The sequence below is a fragment of the Rana temporaria genome, chromosome 3 (assembly GCF_905171775.1).
Source record: "Rana temporaria chromosome 3, aRanTem1.1, whole genome shotgun sequence".
Taxonomy (NCBI): Eukaryota; Metazoa; Chordata; class Amphibia; order Anura; family Ranidae; genus Rana; species Rana temporaria.
Genome location: NC_053491.1, coordinates 489740719 through 489757992, shown reverse-complemented (window position 1 = coordinate 489757992; position 17274 = coordinate 489740719). Strand labels below are relative to the sequence as shown.

At 43.9% G+C, this 17274-nt stretch overlaps 1 protein-coding gene and 1 long non-coding RNA gene across 6 annotated transcripts in view; one reads left to right on the top strand and one right to left on the bottom strand.

Moving 5' to 3' along the window:
- LOC120933758 (NACHT, LRR and PYD domains-containing protein 3-like) overlaps nt 1–17274 on the bottom strand; it is a 534782-nt gene that overhangs the window by 263507 nt on the left and 254001 nt on the right. The window lies entirely within an intron of this gene.
- Nucleotides 411–5856, top strand: LOC120933762. The gene is made up of 2 exons (XR_005748127.1): nt 411–500; nt 4972–5856. It is a non-coding gene; the product is annotated as an uncharacterized LOC120933762 (long non-coding RNA).

Sequence of the window (17274 nt, the reverse complement as noted above, 5' to 3'; positions counted from 1 at the left end):
ATCTACTCCATTTTAGATCTAGGATTCCATTTTATATAACATAGGTCTCTGTAGAGACATTTCAATATGTATTTTTTGTTTTTGCTTTTATTCTAACATTTAAGTTTTGCGGTTTTCATAAATAGAATATGTGCTAGATGGCTAGTTCCGGAGCAGGCATTCTGTATGCAAGTAACGTGTTCTTCTGTCTTTAAAATTTAACAATTGTTCCTTAAAATCCTCTGAAATCTGTAAGACTGAAACTTGTGAACTTGTTCCCCTTTTTCTAAATATGTAAGGAGGAGGAGATTTCTGTAACTCTCTGTATGTGTGTATAAAAGCTCTGTCGAAAAATATAGCAATTTGCAATCTCTAATACAGCATATATCGTGTCTGTGTTATAAATTGACCGACCGGTGTGGGGGTTAAAATATCCAACTGTCCAAGGTCCAGCCTAGGCAACAGAACCAGAACCGAACCTAACAGAACTGGTACCAGGAAGCGGGGTACTGATTGACCAGGTAAGGCCACACTTATTCTCGAATTTTACATTTGGGTGTTTTTGTGTTCTTTGCCTGGCTCAGTAGAACCTCGGATAATTTTAATTTTTAGTTTTAAGATTCTGTTGTGCGTATTGCAGAGGTTGCGGTTATAAAGGATAGGGAGAGTCCGACGGAGTGTCTGACTATAAACTAACAGAGTCGACGGGTTTGTCTGACTATAAACAAGAATATTTCAGGGTAGCAGCAGATTGCTCCCTGAAGAAGGACGGACAGAGTGGAGCCCCAAGTACAAAAGAGCTCATTTCTTGTTTTGTATTGTCTGAAATTGATGTGATTTAATCTGTTACAACCTTTTGATTGATATAGAACACAATGTATTGTATAATATAAGATTGATGGTTGTTGTTTTTGTGACAAGTGATTGCATGTCATACTCTGTGCCAAAGACCTCCTGTAGTGAGTGCAAAACAGGTTTAACTTTCTTGGCAGACGGGTCAAAGTTATCCCTAATCTCTGTATGGCCGGGAGGACATAGAAGTCCAACCCAACTAGGCAACAGGAGATTTTACCCGTTTAATCCCCAAAAAAAAAAACAACAGTCCCCCTGCACTAGAGTGCACCGAGTAAATATATATACAATCAGATACCGTTCACCCCACAGGAAGGTCTTAGAGAAGGCCTGTCCCCGGACGAAGGGAAGGAGATTGTGCAAAGGACAGGACAAACTTTAGTTGTCTGTCCCTTTTCTTTACCAGTGTCCCAAATATTTTAAGGAGGACTTGAAATACAGAGTACCGACATGGGTAATAAATTTGGGAAGGAGTGTTCAGAAGGTGAGCTGAAGCAACCCTCCCCTATAGAGTTTGTTAAGAATGAAATACCAATTGTATATTGTGATCCTTTTTGGGATTTGATAATGAAACGAAGCCATCAATTGCATATGTCAGGATACAGTCCAGTGGGTCCTGTGAATAGGGTATGAGGTAGAGAAGATGTGTGGAATAGGAAAGAACATATATCCACCAGGAGATTGGGATACGGAGTATATGAAAAAAAAATGTTGTAAGAAGTGGAGGCCTTTGGTGGAAAAATATGAAAAGAAATATGCGGAGTTGGACCAAGGTACTGCCCTTCCTAGGGAGGTTCCTCCACCTTATACCAGGCGCCCACCCCCAGTTCCAACCGCGCCAACTCCACCATCCTATGTTTTTGTTAAAGAGGAAGCTCCTCGCAGAAAATTATACCCCGTTCTTTCAAATCCTCAAGTTGCAATCATGGCCTATGGCTCTGCAACTGACCAGCAAAAACGGCAATGGGAAGGTAGAGCCAAAGAGGAGGCAGATAAGAGGGCATTTGAAGAAGACAGGAAAATAAGAGAAGCCCAGACAATAGCGGATACACTAAGAGAGCTTGGGGAGTTGCAAAGGGACTTAGAGGAGATAGAAGAATCGAGACGCATCCAAGAACAGCATAGAGAAATAAGATTAAAACGTGAACAGATGAGTGAGCATAAACAAACTCTTGATGAGCAAGCCCGGGAAATGAGTAATCTTAGGAAAAAACTTAGGAGGGATGAGGAGGAAATATTAGCACTTTAGATTTCAAATGTTCGAGTCCCATAGACTTTAACAGGTCTTTTTGAGGCAAAAGGAGGATTGTTCCCAGCTTTAACGGGAGAGCCCATGCTGGAGGAAACACCCCTGTTGGCGGCACAAATGCCCTACCAACAACAGAATCAGTATCCTAGTGATAATCAGTACCCTCCACGCTCTGTGCCATGCCCTCGCCAGGGCCCACAAAATGATCAAGCATGTTTCCATTGTGGTGGCTTTGGCCACTGGAGGGCTAACTGCCCACAAGGGAGACAAAGTCATTGAGGTAAAAAGGGAAACAGGGGAGCTTATAGAGGTCAAAACCCTAACTGGAATGACAATAGACAGATAGCCCAGTACCCACAGTGGAACCAACAGGCACAATCTCAGTCCCGTCCTTAGTTATTTGCTCTTGTTCTGGCATTTGGCAGTCTTTACCTACTTGAAACCTTGTTGTAGAGGGGGAAGACACCTCCGTTCCGGTTGACACAGGGAATTAATGGGATACCAACACCACATGACATAACATCAGACTTAGAAATATGTAACCAGGATGGCAAGTTTCTATGTAAATGCAGTTTTGCTCTGTTACTTACTTGCCCAGTCTCTCTAGCTGGTAGAGACTTACTGTCCAAATTACGGATCAAAATAATTTTTGAGCCCAATGGCACCGTGTCAGTTAAATCACCAGACTGTGATGTGTCAGTGCAGAAACGGGTGGACATCAGATCTTTCTTTGTGGCTCTACCCCCACCAGTAGGTCAGCATAAAATATGGGCAGAGTCCAAAGATTCTGTGGGTTTCCTAAATTGCACACCCTACCGGCCAACAATCAGGCAGGGATGTATCCCCATTTTTCAGAAACAATATCCCCTGTCTGAGGAGAAGTTGAATGGTATAGACCCACAGATAGAATTATTTTTAAAAAAGGGCATACTGACTCCAGTCATCAGTCCTTGGAACACACCCATTAACCCCGTAAGAAAGGCAAATGGAACATGGCGCTTGGTACAAGATTTAAGACCCTTGAACAAATGCATTACACCTCTACCTCCCCTCGTTGCAGATATTAGCACCATCTTTGCTCCTCTGACACCAGAACATAAATGGTATACGGTGATAGACCTTGCCAATGTATTTTTTAGTGTGCCCGTTGATGCTGCTAGTCAGCCCCTCTTTAGTTTTTCATGGAAACGCGACCGACTGACATGGACCAGGTTACTGCAGGGCTTTGTGGATAGTCCAGCCGCCTTCAGCATGGTGTTAAATCAATCCCTGACTGACTGGGTGCCTGAACATGGTTCAGTTCTGATCCAATACGTGGACGATCTTCTAATAGGAAATGGGACGGAAATTGGCTGTAGTAATGACTCTGTGCATCTGTTAGACCACCTCGCTGACAAGGGTCACTTAGCGTCTTTCAAGAAGGTGCAGTGGTGCTCGTCTCGGGTGGAATACTTGGGAGCGGTCATCTCGGAAGGTGCCAGGCTGGTATCCCCTGCCAGAGTAGAGGCCATATCGGCACTGAGCAGACCGAGCGACAAGCGCTCACTGCTGTCTTTCCTAGGCTCAATAGTGTACTGTAGGCAATGGATTCCAGACTGTTCATTTCATGACTCAGTCCTTAGGAAGGCTACACTCGCCACAGCCCCCAAACAAATTACCTGGACCCCTGAGATGGTCACTGCCTATGACATGCTGGTGCGTTCACTTCGTAATGCACCCGCTTTGGGGCTGATACAACATGGTAGGCCTTTTTCACTGTATTGTCTCGTTGTGGGGAATACCATGGCTGCTGTTCTGACTCAGGAGCATGGTGGTAAGCAAAGACCTGTAACGTATATTTAAAAAAAACTACCTGTTCAGGTTCAGGGTATGCCCGCTTGTCTTCAAGCACTGGCCGCCTGTGCCTTAGCAGTACAGGCGGCAGAGAAACTTGCTCTGGCATCACCCATGACCCTTTTCACAACTCACAATGTCACACAACTGATGCAAAACATGAACACGCAACATATGACAGCTCAAAGGTTAAGTGGGTACGAGATAATTCTCTTAAACACACAAAATTTAGAGATGAAAACTTGTCCATCCACTACTCCTATAGTACGGTTTCTGCACTCCCTCATTAAAACTAATGCCTGAATCAGAGCCAGTGCCCGAGCATAATTGCGAAGACCTAATTTCCCAAACAACCTCCCCAGGAGCTGATTTAAAGGAGAAACCCCTAGAAGGGGGCATTGACATATATGTGGACGGTAGCTGTACACGTCCCGATGATAAAACCTACCGTACTGGTTATGCAGTTGTCCAACTTCCTGACATTATTCATGAATCAAAACCCTTAGTCGCAAAATCTGCGCAAGAGGCTGAACTTACTGCTTTAATACGTGCCTGTCAGCTGTTTGCAAACCCTTATTGAAACATTACTAGATGCCATACACCTGCCTAAAGCAATTGCAGTGATTAAAGTGAAAGCTCATACTACGAGTAGGACCACGGAAGCACTTGGCAATGCACTTGCTGACAAAGTAACCAAACAAGCAGCGGATACTATCCCTGCACATGATTTGCCCCCTCCATTAGGACCTCTTACAGACTTACAAATAGACTTTACACATATGCCAAAACAGAAAGGAAATGTAAAATATCTTTTGGTAATTGTGGAACGAATGAATAGAAACATTATCTTCCAGGTGTACTTTACCAGATAAGGGTCACTCCTAATTCTAGAGGGTATTCCCCTTTTGAGATACTCATGGGACATCCTCCAGCTGAGAATAGTGTAGGAAAGGATAATGATTTGTTTTCTCAACAGGAGACTTGGATGAAACATCTGGTGAGTACTATCCAACATACCCAAGAAGGAGTTGCTGTCACCCTTTCTCCTCTTTCCACAGATCCAACTCACCCCTTTATACCTGAGATGAGGTATTGGTTAAGCAATTGGCCGTGAGGAGAAAGACAGGCCCCATTTACCAAGGTCTATATACGGTGGAAAAGGTCCCTTGAAGATAAAGACCCCAGAAGCCCCGATGGCTCCCCCCTTGGAGCGAGGGCTCAAGAACAAGGAGGACACAAAGCTAGAAGCCCCGATGGCTCCCCTCTTGGAGCGAGGGCTCAAGAACAAGGAGGACGCAAAGCTAGAGACCCTGATGGCTCCCTCCATAGAGCAAGGGTCCGGGAAGACCAGCACTTAACTGCCAATCAGGTGTACAATAGAACGATACAAAGAGGGAAATATTGTGGACTATTGCTTATACTGTTTGTGGTGACCGCTTTTGTGGTTTGCTACTTCACCCCAGGTTGATACATAAGATAGGAAAAGGCCAAGACCTAGTAAGGAAAAGATTCATACCAAATTTGGTATAGTGAGTGATCCCAAGAAAGTAAACATTCTTTGGGATCAGAGGAGGGATGTAAGGAATGTGAAATAATGGAATATTATATGTCTGACATTATCTACTCCATTTTAGATCTAGGATTCCATTTTATATAACATAGGTCTCTGTAGAGACATTTCAATATGTATTTTTTGTTTTTGCTTTTATTCTAACATTTAAGTTTTGCGGTTTTCATAAATAGAATATGTGCTAGATGGCTAGTTCCGGAGCAGGCATTCTGTATGCAAGTAACGTGTTCTTCTGTCTTTAAAATTTAACAATTGTTCCTTAAAATCCTCTGAAATCTGTAAGACTGAAACTTGTGAACTTGTTCCCCTTTTTCTAAATATGTAAGGAGGAGGAGATTTCTGTAACTCTCTGTATGTGTGTATAAAAGCTCTGTCGAAAAATATAGCAATTTGCAATCTCTAATACAGCATATATCGTGTCTGTGTTATAAATTGACCGACCGGTGTGGGGGTTAAAATATCCAACTGTCCAAGGTCCAGCCTAGGCAACAGAACCAGAACCGAACCTAACAGGTATCATCAAAGATGAGCTTGTGGGGCCTTTTCGGGTTGAGGATGGAGTCAAGCTCAACTCCCAGTCCTACTGCCAGATTCTGGAAGACACCTTTTCTCAAGCAGTGGTACAGGAAGAAGTCTGCATCCTTCAAGAAAAACATAATTTTCATGCAGGACAATGCTCCATCACACGCGTCCAAGTACTCCACAGCGTGGCTGGCAAGAAAGGGTATAAAAGAAGAAAAACTAATGACATGGCCTCCTTGTTCACCTGATCTGAACCCCATTGAGAACCTGTGGTCCCTCATCAAATGTGAGATTTACAAGGAGGGAAAACAGTACACCTCTCTGAACAGTGTCTGGGAGGCTGTGGTTGCTGCTGCACGCAATGTTGATGGTGAACAGATCACAACACTGACAGAATCCATGGATGGCAGGCTTTTGAGTGTCCTTGCAAAGAAAGGTGGCTATATTGGTCACTGATTTGTTTTTATTTTGTTTTTGAATGTCAGAAATGTATATTTGTGAATGTTGAGATGTTATATTGGTTTCACTGGTAAAAATAAATAATTGAAATGGGTATATATTTTTTTTTTGTTAAGTTGCCTAATAATTATGCACAGCAATAGTCATCTGCACACACAGATATCCCCCTAAAATAGCTAAAACTAAAAACAAACTAAAAACTACTTCCAAAAATATTCAGCTTTGATATTAATGAGTTTTTTGGGTTCATTGAGAACGTGGTTATTGTTCAATAATAAAATGAATCCTCAAAAATGTAATAATGTCCTGAAGTTTTAAAAAAATATTGCTATGGTATGTAATTATGTTACCTTTAACATGCTGTTATCAGTCTGGGGGGAATGCCATTGCTATGGGGGGCACCTGGGTAACACCCCTCAGAGGGGTGACACCATCCCATACATGACAGTGAAAGGACAAGGCGCACTGGCAGAACTGCTCTGCCCTGCTGTCACTCTACAGCGGCAGGATAGAGCACTGTGGCAGGCTGGGGGAAAGAGCTGCGCCGATGTGGCAGTGCAGTATGTAACGGGAGGGCCCGTGGAACCCAGAATCTCTTGGAAAGTATGGGATATACTTTCTTCAGCTCCCCATGCACCTCTTATGTCTAAATCACCCTGTGTCCATTAGGGGCATAGGGTAACTGAGAAAATATATCTTGGACTACTTCAAATGCGACAGTAATATTCATTAACAATATCTCTCAAGAAATATGAAGATGTTATCCCCTGTACTAGTCAGATTCAATGCTGTATACATTGTGGGCCAGATTCTCGTACAGCGGCGTAATTTTGTGCGGGTGTAATGTATCTGCTTTACGTTACGCCTCCGCAACTTAGACGGGCAAGTGCTGTATTCTCAAAGCACTTGCTCCGTAAGTCGCGGCGGCGTAGCCAGCGTAAATCGGCCGGCGTAAGCCCGCCTAATTCAAATTTGGATCAGGGGGGCGTGTTTTATGTAAATGTACTGTGACCCGACGTGATTGACGTTTTTCCCGAACGGCGCATGCGCCGTCCGTGGAATTTTTCCAGTGTGCATTGCTCCAAAGTACGCCGCAAGGACGTCATTGGTTTCGACGTGAACGCAAATGACGTCCAGCCCCATTCACGGACGACTTACGCAAACGACGTAACTTTTTCAAATTTTGACGCGGGGAACGACGCCCATACTTAACATTGGTATGCCGCTGTTATGCCTCATATAGCAGGGGCAACATTACGCCGGGAAAAGCCTAACGTAAACGGCGTATCTTTTCTGCGTCGGCCGCGCGTACGTTCGGGAATTCGCGTATCTAGCTAATTTACGTATTTTGACGCGTAAATCAACTTGCACGCCCCTGGCGGCCAGCGTAAAAATGCAGTTAGGCTCCGACGGCGTAAGAGACTTACGCCAGTCGGATGTAATAGAAATCTATGCGTAACTGATTCTAATGCCCCGTACACACCATCACTTTATGTGATGAAAAAAAACGACATTTTCTGTGAAGTAAAAAATGACGTTTTTGAAACTTCAATTTTCAAAGACGAAGTTGCCTACACACCATCGTTTTTCTCACAATGTTCTAGCAAAGCGAGGTTACGTTCCACCACGTTTTTCCATTGAAGCTCGCTTCATAAGTAGCTTCTGGGCATGCGCAGATGAAAAAACGTTGTTTTAAACAACGTTTTTGCTACACACGGTCAATTTCTGTGAAGTAAAAGTTGACGTTTTGAAAAACGACACATAAAATTGAAGCATGCTTCAATTTTTTTTGGTTGTTTTTTAGAAGACATAAAACAACGTTTTCCCCCACACACGGTCAATTAAAGTGACATTTTTAAAAACGTCATTTTTTTTCATCACATAAAGTGATGGTGTGTACGGGGCATAAGAATCAGGCGCATGGATACGACGGCTCGGATTTGGACTTACGACGGTGTACATGGCGCTACGCCATAGTAAGTCCTCTGAGAATCCGGGCCTGTATATATTGTGTGTTGGCTGTTGTGTACCATTTGCTGTGATGGGGTGGGGTGTGACTATATTCTATTGTCTATTGCTTAACGATATTGGCCCAGATTCAGGTACATTTGCGCGATATTTGCGGGGGAGCAGGGCAACGATTTTGCCCTGCGCCCCCGCAAATATTTTGCGCTGCCCTCGATTCACGGAGCAGTAGCTCCGTAAATTGCGAGGGCGCGCCGGCAAAATTGCCCGGCGTAAGCGCGCGCAATGTAAATGATCCCGCCGGGGGCGGGAATCATTTAAATTAGGCGCGCTCCCGCGCCGAGCGTACAGCGCATGCTCCGTCGGGAAACTTTCCCGACGTGCATTGCGGCAAATGACGTCGCAAGGACAATGGGACAATGGGAGCGCCCCCTAGCGGCCCACGCAAGAATGCAGCCTAAAATCTGCGTGGCATAAGAGCCTTATGCCGCACAGATTTTAGCCTGCAGTCAGTGTAACGAGGTTCCTGAATCAAGAGCACTCGTTACACCGGAGCAAGTAAGCAATTGCGACGTGTAACTTATGGTTACACAGGCACAATTGCTTCTTGAATCTGGGCCAGTGCCTTTGTCTGGATTAGTAAATTCTGTTAATCTTGTCTAATGGCCCGTACACACGATCCAAATATCGGACGAAAACCATCGTCCGAGGAAGAACCGGACGATTTTCAGGTCAAGCGTACACTACTTTCGAGAGCCGATCACGACAGTTCATCCGATATTATTCGTTCGGACAAGCCCGAAAACTTTCCTTGTACGATGCCAGATCGCACGATTTTCGTTTAGTCTGCACAGTTGTCGTCCGAAAATACAATACAAATACATTACAACACATGACATCACTTCCGTTTTTTTGTACCATAATTTTGGTGACTTTAATAACCTATTCAAATTCTACTTGCGACTATTAAGCGGAAAAAGTCGTACGATCTGTCGTACGATATTCGGATCGTGTGTACGGGGCATTAGGCAGCTTTCCATTCACCTATTATTAAGTGTGCTAATGAACTCACCTGTTGTCTGCTAAGGGATGTATTGACACTCAGAATAATGTGTATTGGGGGCTCGTTATGTAACCATTGTGTGATGTTGTGGGTGGATTTGGGTCATTGTTCATGTGGTTACTGCAGTATTCTTTTGGTGTATATAAGAGCTTGTTTCCTCAATAAAGATTGTCAGTCCTGCTTGAACCTCATACAGAGCGTTGTCTCGTATCTGGGGGAGAATTATTCGTATGGGGTCTTATTCAGCTGGTTGGAGTGTCTGGTAGCTGCCTTGTGTTGGGGAATGGAATATCCTAAACGTCTTTAACTCCTTTCATACTTAGGGTGTCGTTACACAGTACAACAAGAAAGGCCCGGAGCAAAGGACAAAATAAGAGCAGGGCCGGGCATGACAGGGTTAACAGGACCCAATCAGCTAGGTGGGAGGGGATTGGTAGAGAGTACAGTGGGGAGGGGAAGGATAGTTGTTAAATAGGTCCCGCCCCTCTTCCCGGGTAACACAGCATGGGGAAAGTTCCCGCCCACCCTCCCTTTGTTTAGTAGGTTGGTGGTTTAGGTTGATTCTGGTGTTGGTCTTTTGGTGTTTCCTTTTTTTCTTTTTATGCAGGTGACGCTGAGCATGCAGTCGTGGCAGTGGCGGGTGTTGGACTTTGCAGGGGAAGGAAGATACCTCGGAGAAGGATTTCAGAACCTAGCGGTGGTATGGGTTCTGAGGGGGTATTTTTCAGTAAACCAGAGTGTTGCTGGAATTTTAGGTTAATGGGGGCACTGCGGTCCGTGGTCGTCTCTGAGCCAGCTTTTAGGCTTGAGGCCTATGACCAGAGGTGAGGTACTGCAGTGCCAGATGTTATGTTAGAATATGGAATTTTAGTGGTTCCTGCAAAGTCCAGCACTAAGATACTATAGGATTGTTTTCTGAGAAACTGTTAATTTAAAGTTTTAATATTTAAAGTTAATTACAAAAAAAATAAAGGAGGCTGCTACGGCCAATGTTTTACTCCAAGGTATGGTGGTGGTCTCATTATTCATTTAGAGTATAAGGTGGAGTATATGTTGGGGGTCTTAGCAGCAAAAAGGGGAATATCTGGTATACCATAGTCATGGTGTCTCCTTGGGGGGGGGGGGGGGGGGGTGACACCATGTTTTACTGCACCAGGTGATACCAACCCTAGTGAAGCCACTAATAGGAAAGAGGCAGGAATACTGGTGAAATCGTTGACCTATTGTAGCTTCATGGACAAAGGTAAAGTCTTTATTGTTACTACTAGCTCTAATCAGTGGATCTACAATGAACCATTCCCACCCTCCTACCCTCTAATATCACCATTTCCTAGGTGGAGTTCTCCAATCTCCCCCCACATATCTTTATATAACCTTTGCATACACATAACTTAGCATGGAGGGGCTCAGTGAAAGTGGTGGTGAAGGTGTGGAGGTGTCGGATCGAGTCACACAGATCATAAAAGGAGATCCGCCCGGCCTCATAATCCAGATATATCCTGACTCTGTTACTGGAGATATTTGTAGATAATGGGGTTTCTTTACTGTCATGTCTCACAGAATACTGATCACCAGACCTAAACAAACCCCAAGATTTGTTATTCTTTCCTATTCCTGTCTGGAAACCTTTCCTCTCTATACTGGGGTAACACATCCCAACTCTCCATAAATCTGATCCTCCAACATCCACATCCCAGTAATGTCGTCCTAAAGAGAAACTCTGACTGCTCAACACCTGAAGATAATCTGTAAATCTCTCTGGTGTTTTTGGGCACTTCTGGTGCCTATCTGACTTGGATACAGTTTTCCTGTCACCTGATATATGGAGATCCTTATGAGCTGTGTTTCCATCCAGTAATATGTCTGCAGCTTCCTGTATATAGAAGTCTACATTTACCTCTGTTATTATATCAGATAATGTGTGTAATGTGTGTGATATCCCATCCACATTCAGACCCCCTCCATCATGGAGGAGCTTCTCATGTTTCTCTCTGTCCTCATTATCTCCATCCTCAGTATCACACAAGTCACCTGTGTCTGATTCCTGTAAGACAGTCAGTGGATCTGTCATGTTACACAGCTCCTCAATGTGACGCATCTTCCTGGACAGCTCCTCCTTCTTTATTTCCAGATCCCGGATGGAGATGGAGATCCGCTCTGCCCTCCCGGAGATTTCCCTCAGGACTCTCTTCTCCAGATCTTCCAGACGTCTCCTGAGATCTCTAAACAGGACAGTGACTCTCTCGGTGTCACCAGCTGCTTCTTCTTCTACTTTCCTCCTGTGTTCCTGCAGACTCTGGACTCTTTCCTCCATCTTTTTTCTTTTTTTCAGAAGTTTCTGGTGAACATTTCTAATTTTTCTTTCATCTAGCATTTCCACCTTGTGTCCCTGATGTTCTCCAGCCAAACTGCAGGACACACAGATACAGCTGTCATCCTGGATGCAGTAATATGTTATGCGTTCGTTATGAGTGGAGCATTTCCTGATCTGTAGAGATGTGCTGGGGTCAGATAAGACGTGATCTGGGTCCTTGTTGTGGACTTTCAGGTGTTTAGCACACAGGTGGGCTTCACAACGTTGACAGAATTTCACAGCAGGTACAGGAGAGTCCACACAGTGAGTACAGAAGACCCCAGACTTCTTCTGATCTGGCTGCACTCTGCAAGTCCTTGGCGTGTTCCTCTGCTGTGCGGGACGACTCCAGAAAGTTTTTTTGCATACAGGACAGGAATATCCTCCAGACCTCTTCTGTTTATCCACACGAACAATACAGTCCTTGCAGAACTTGTCTCCACACAGCAGGATTTCAAGATCTTTATAATTTTTCTGACAGAGGGAACATTTCAGCTTAGCTCCCTGATCACCGGACGCCATCGCTGACAGCAAATGAGTGAAGTAAACTGATGTTCTCTGATCTTATCCAGAAGTGGTTTAATGGACTTTTGGACATTGCTGAGCCTGTAAAATACAGAAATACAAATTCATGGTTGGCTGTTTTTATAGGACACAAATAATATAAGCATTACATTCTTCTATAGTAAGCAGGCATGTACTGGTCATCGGGACTACCGGGAGTTTCCTGGTGGGCCCATGGCTCAGTGGGCCAGTTTCAGTGACAGCGGAGGTAGAGTAGGCGGGGACTCCTGTTGTGGAAATTTGAAGATGTCTTTAAAGCCTTGTACACACGACTGAACATGTCCACTGAAACTGGTCCGCGGACCAGTTTCCGCGGACATGTTCGGTCGTGTGTAGGGCCGACCGGACAATTTTCCGGCCGAGCGGACAGGTTTCCAGCGGACAAATGTTTATTAGCATGCTAAGAAACATGTCCGCTGGAAGCCTGTCCGTCGGACATGTCCGATGGTCAGTATGACTCATCGGACATGTCCGCTCGCCCGAAATCCCACGCATGCGTCAAAGTGATTTGACGCATGCGTGGAAGCATTGAACTTCCGCGTCAGAGAACGTCGGTGTCGTATACATCACCGCGTTCTCTGTCCGCAGGGATTTTGGTCTGATGGTGTGTACACACATCAGACCAAAACATCCCAGCGGACATGTCCGATGAAAACGGTCCGTTTTCATCGGACATGTTTGCCCGTGTGTATGAGGCCTAATATATATTGTCATAATGGCACCCAGTCTTAGTACTTCTGCAACCCGCTCTATAGAGCTGACTGGGGCAGTCTGAGACTGGTTGAGATACACTTCCTGATTTGGAGAAAGGTGTTTGTGGAGTGGGGGTGTCGGCCGGCGAAAGGGCCCCTGTGTCATGCACAGATATTCGCCTGCCGGGTGCGTCCACTCTGCAGGCACATTATCGGTTTAGTGGATGTGAGCTTTTGTCGTCTCTGTGTCTGATCAACATAAATATGGTGGCATGAGCATACACCTGCAGATAAGCTCCCCCCATCAGGAACTGTGTTCATTGGTTATAGTATTATTACTGTATTGTTATTGTTATATTACTGTATTGTTATTGAATTATTACTGTATTGAATCCATGTCAGAAGGGTTATCATATATTATCACATCCTGTGTTGTCAAATCCATATATGGACATCTGCTTGGTGGAGCTTACACCCAGTGAGCTCACTTCCTATGGAGGAGGTCACATGTTGTGACATCACTTCCTGCTGGGTTTTTAATAAAACAGCCTGTGAGGGCGTCAGCAAGGGGGTGATAGCTGGGATGTCGAGATGAAAACAAGCTGGTGTGATGGTCTGTTACTGAATGAATGGCAGGGAATGGATGGTGAGTGAACTTATTTCGTTTAAAGATGGATTATTTCACTAAGACAAAATGTGTTACTATTAGAGACACGATATCTGTCTGTATGCTCTGCAAACAGACAAATTTCGTTAACAGCTGGCGGGCCAAAGGTAGGACTATTCATGGTCTTCCCTGGGCACCAGATGGGGGTAGATTTGGGGTACATTCTGATGTTTGGGAGGACCATGCTCTGCAAAAGAACAACGTTTTTTTCGTCTTTTTGAAATAATATTTGAAGTTCAATTTGTGTGTGGCTGGTTTGTGTGCACATGTGAGAATCTGTTGTGGGCCTGTGTATATGTGTGATTCTGATTGTATGTGACTGTGTGTGTGTGTGAGAATGTCTGAATTTTGTATGGTGTTTGACTGACCAGCTATGAGGCATATGGAAACTGTATATTGTGGATGATTTGTCAGTATAGAGGTGGGATTATTCGGCCTGCAATGTGTGCGGCTGAGCTTTTTGTATTTTCTGAATGTCTTGTTCCCGTGTATGGAATCATTGTGTAAGATGGCCGCTTGCCATGTGCTTGAATGGGGGAGGTATAGAAGTGTTTTGAGTAAAGGGTTTGGTTTAAGTTGAAAATTCCTGCCGCATATTCAAGTGGCCAGACAATAGTAGCTGCTTGTTGAAAGGAATCAGGCTTTCCTTTGGCTGCTAGCATTAAAGTGTTTTTTTTTTTTACGGTTTTAAATAATGTAACCTCACTGGCCCGGATTCAGAAAGACTTTATGTCGGCGTATCTATTGATATGCCGCGTAAATTCTAATCTGCGCTGGCGTATCTTTTTTCTGTATTCAGAAAACAAGATACGCCGGAATTTGGCTAAGATCCGACTGGCGTAAGTATCTTACGCCGTCGTATCTTAGTTGCATATTTACGATGGCCGCTAGGTGGCGCTTCCGTCGATTTACGCAAGGAATATGTAAGTGTAAGTCGTTCGCGAATAGGGCTGTACGTAAGTTACGTTCACGTCTAAAGCAATGACGATTTGCGGCGTAATTTTCGAGCATGCGCACTGGGATTCTTTCACGAACGGCGCATGCGCCGTTAGAAAAAAAACGTCAAATACGCGGGGTCACATGTAATTTAAATAAAACACGCCCACATCATCCACATTTGAATTAGGCGGGCTTACGCCGGACAACATATGTTACGCCGCCGTAACTTAGGGCGCAAGTTCTTTCTGAATGCGGAACTTCTAAGATACGTTATGCCGGCCGGTCAGATACACCATTGTATCTGAATTCGGCCCACTGTGTATATCTCTCAAATGGCTTGTTATGAAAGGTGATGCCACGGTGTGTACATGAACTTTGAGAAAAGAGTGTTTTTTTTATGTTGTGTTTCATATAACTGACATTTTTTGAATGTGCTGTTTTTGTTGGTAAAAGGTCAGATTTGAAGCAGCCTAAAATGTGTGAAGTTTAGTAAATTCTAAACATGTTTTCAAGTGTTAATTTTTGATGTCCCATGTTTTTGTAGGGAAGTTTTGGGGGGAACTATTTGTTTGCCCTTTGGGTCATCCTAGAGGGGAAGGTGCAGCCTCCTTTCCTTTGGGTGTGATACCATGTGACTGTGCAGTGGAATTTCGCAGCCTTTGGGGCAGATTTTTATGTTTGGTGCGAATTGAGTAGTGCGTTTTTTTCTGTGTTGGGATCTGGTGGACGCCATTTTTGTTTTCCTTTGTGTGCGTGTAGTACGGTCTGTCCTGTGGTAAAAAGGTGATTTGGAGGCGCAGTTCTTGTTGGCGTTTACAGTTTGGCCTGTGGGTCGCCCCCAGAGTGGTGAGACACTGGGATGACATACTGAGAAACTGTTTTTGTTAATGTTAAATTCGCCGGTTTAAATTGTTTTTCTTAAGCATGACCAATTTAGTTGAGTAGAGTGATATCTTGATATAGCGCAGTCATGCCCCGAGGGGTACCGACACTCTTGCGGGCACATGCTTGGGCCAATTTATAATCGGGATCTGACTTACCTACCGGTTGACTTTGCAGTGTAGGAATGGAGACTTTGTGTAGAATTTAGTTTTTGGGTGAGGGACTCTGCTTTGCACTGAATTTTGATGGATTGTGGGACTGGCTTTGACTGCATTTTTGTGCACAGCGGTGTGTTGTTTTTGTGTTTGAATGTTAGGGAGTTTCCCAGGGGGCAATCCATTGTTTTTGAAGATGGTATTGTGTGGCCTGCAGGGTCAAGGGGGATCAACTCAGGGAAGGGGTTAACCACTTGGGGGCGGGGAAGGGGTAAAATGTGTAGCCTTGGAGTGTTCTAACTGTAGGGGAAGGGGGGTGACGGGGGGAGGTGACCGATCTGTGTCCCTATGTACAAGGGACACAGAATCGGTTTCCTCTTCCTGACAGGACGTGGAGCTCTGTGTTTACTAGTGTTGCTCACGAATATTCGTATTGCGAATATTCGGCTCGAATATGGCATATTCGAGTATTCGCGATATATTTCGAATTTCGCGGTGAATATTCGCAATTCCGAATATTCACATTTTTTCAATTTTATTTTTAAAACAGATCACATCCTATCGACGTCTAAAAGCATTGCTGGTATGATTAGAGACCCTGGGCCGAGTAGCTAAGCTGAGGCGATCCGTTTTTTGTTGTCGAATATAAAAAAAAAATTGCGAAATTTCGCTAATGCGAATGCGAAAATGATTGCGAATTTTCGATAACTGTGGTAGGAGAACTCTGATTGTCTCTGATGCAAAAGGGGGGGGGGGGCTTTGTGTATGTTTCTGTTATGAATATTTGTATGTTTGATATTATTTTTTTTTGTAAGAAGGAAAAAATTGCGCATACCTTAAAAAAAGGGGAGAATACAGCAGCAACTCAAAAATGTTATACAACATAAATTAATACAAGACAGAAAATGGAGTCGCTCTACAAGAATAAAAAATATGTCTAGTGACAAGACATGTGGGCAAATTATAAAATAAGCAAGCGCAAATAACTTGTGAAATACACAGTGAAACAAATATATAAAGAAATATAGTCCCAATAATAGAAAAATAATCTTTCATAAAAATGTCTTTGATATGTGAAGTGAAAAAAAGTCCAAAGCATGCAGCATGAACGTGTTCAATCTTCAAGGTGTTTGATTGACAAACGGCTGTGACAGATGGATAGAGTAAAGAATCACCACCAATGCAAAACACTTTTTATTTTCTATTGTAAAATATCACGAATATTCTGAGCCAATCAGAGTGCTCCTTCCGCATTTGTCGAAATTTCGCAATTATTTTGTATTGTAAAATATCACGAATATTCTGAGCCAATCAAAGTGCTCCTTCCGAAATTTCGCCATCAATATCGCATTCGCATTTTGCGAAATTTCGATACAATATCACGAATATTCTGAGCCAATCAGAGTGCAAAATATCACGAATATTCTGAGCCAATCAGAGTGCTCCTTCCGCTGTTGTCGAAAATTCGCAATTATTTTCGCATTCGCAATAGCGAAAATTCGCAATCATTTCATTTCGATAAAATATCAC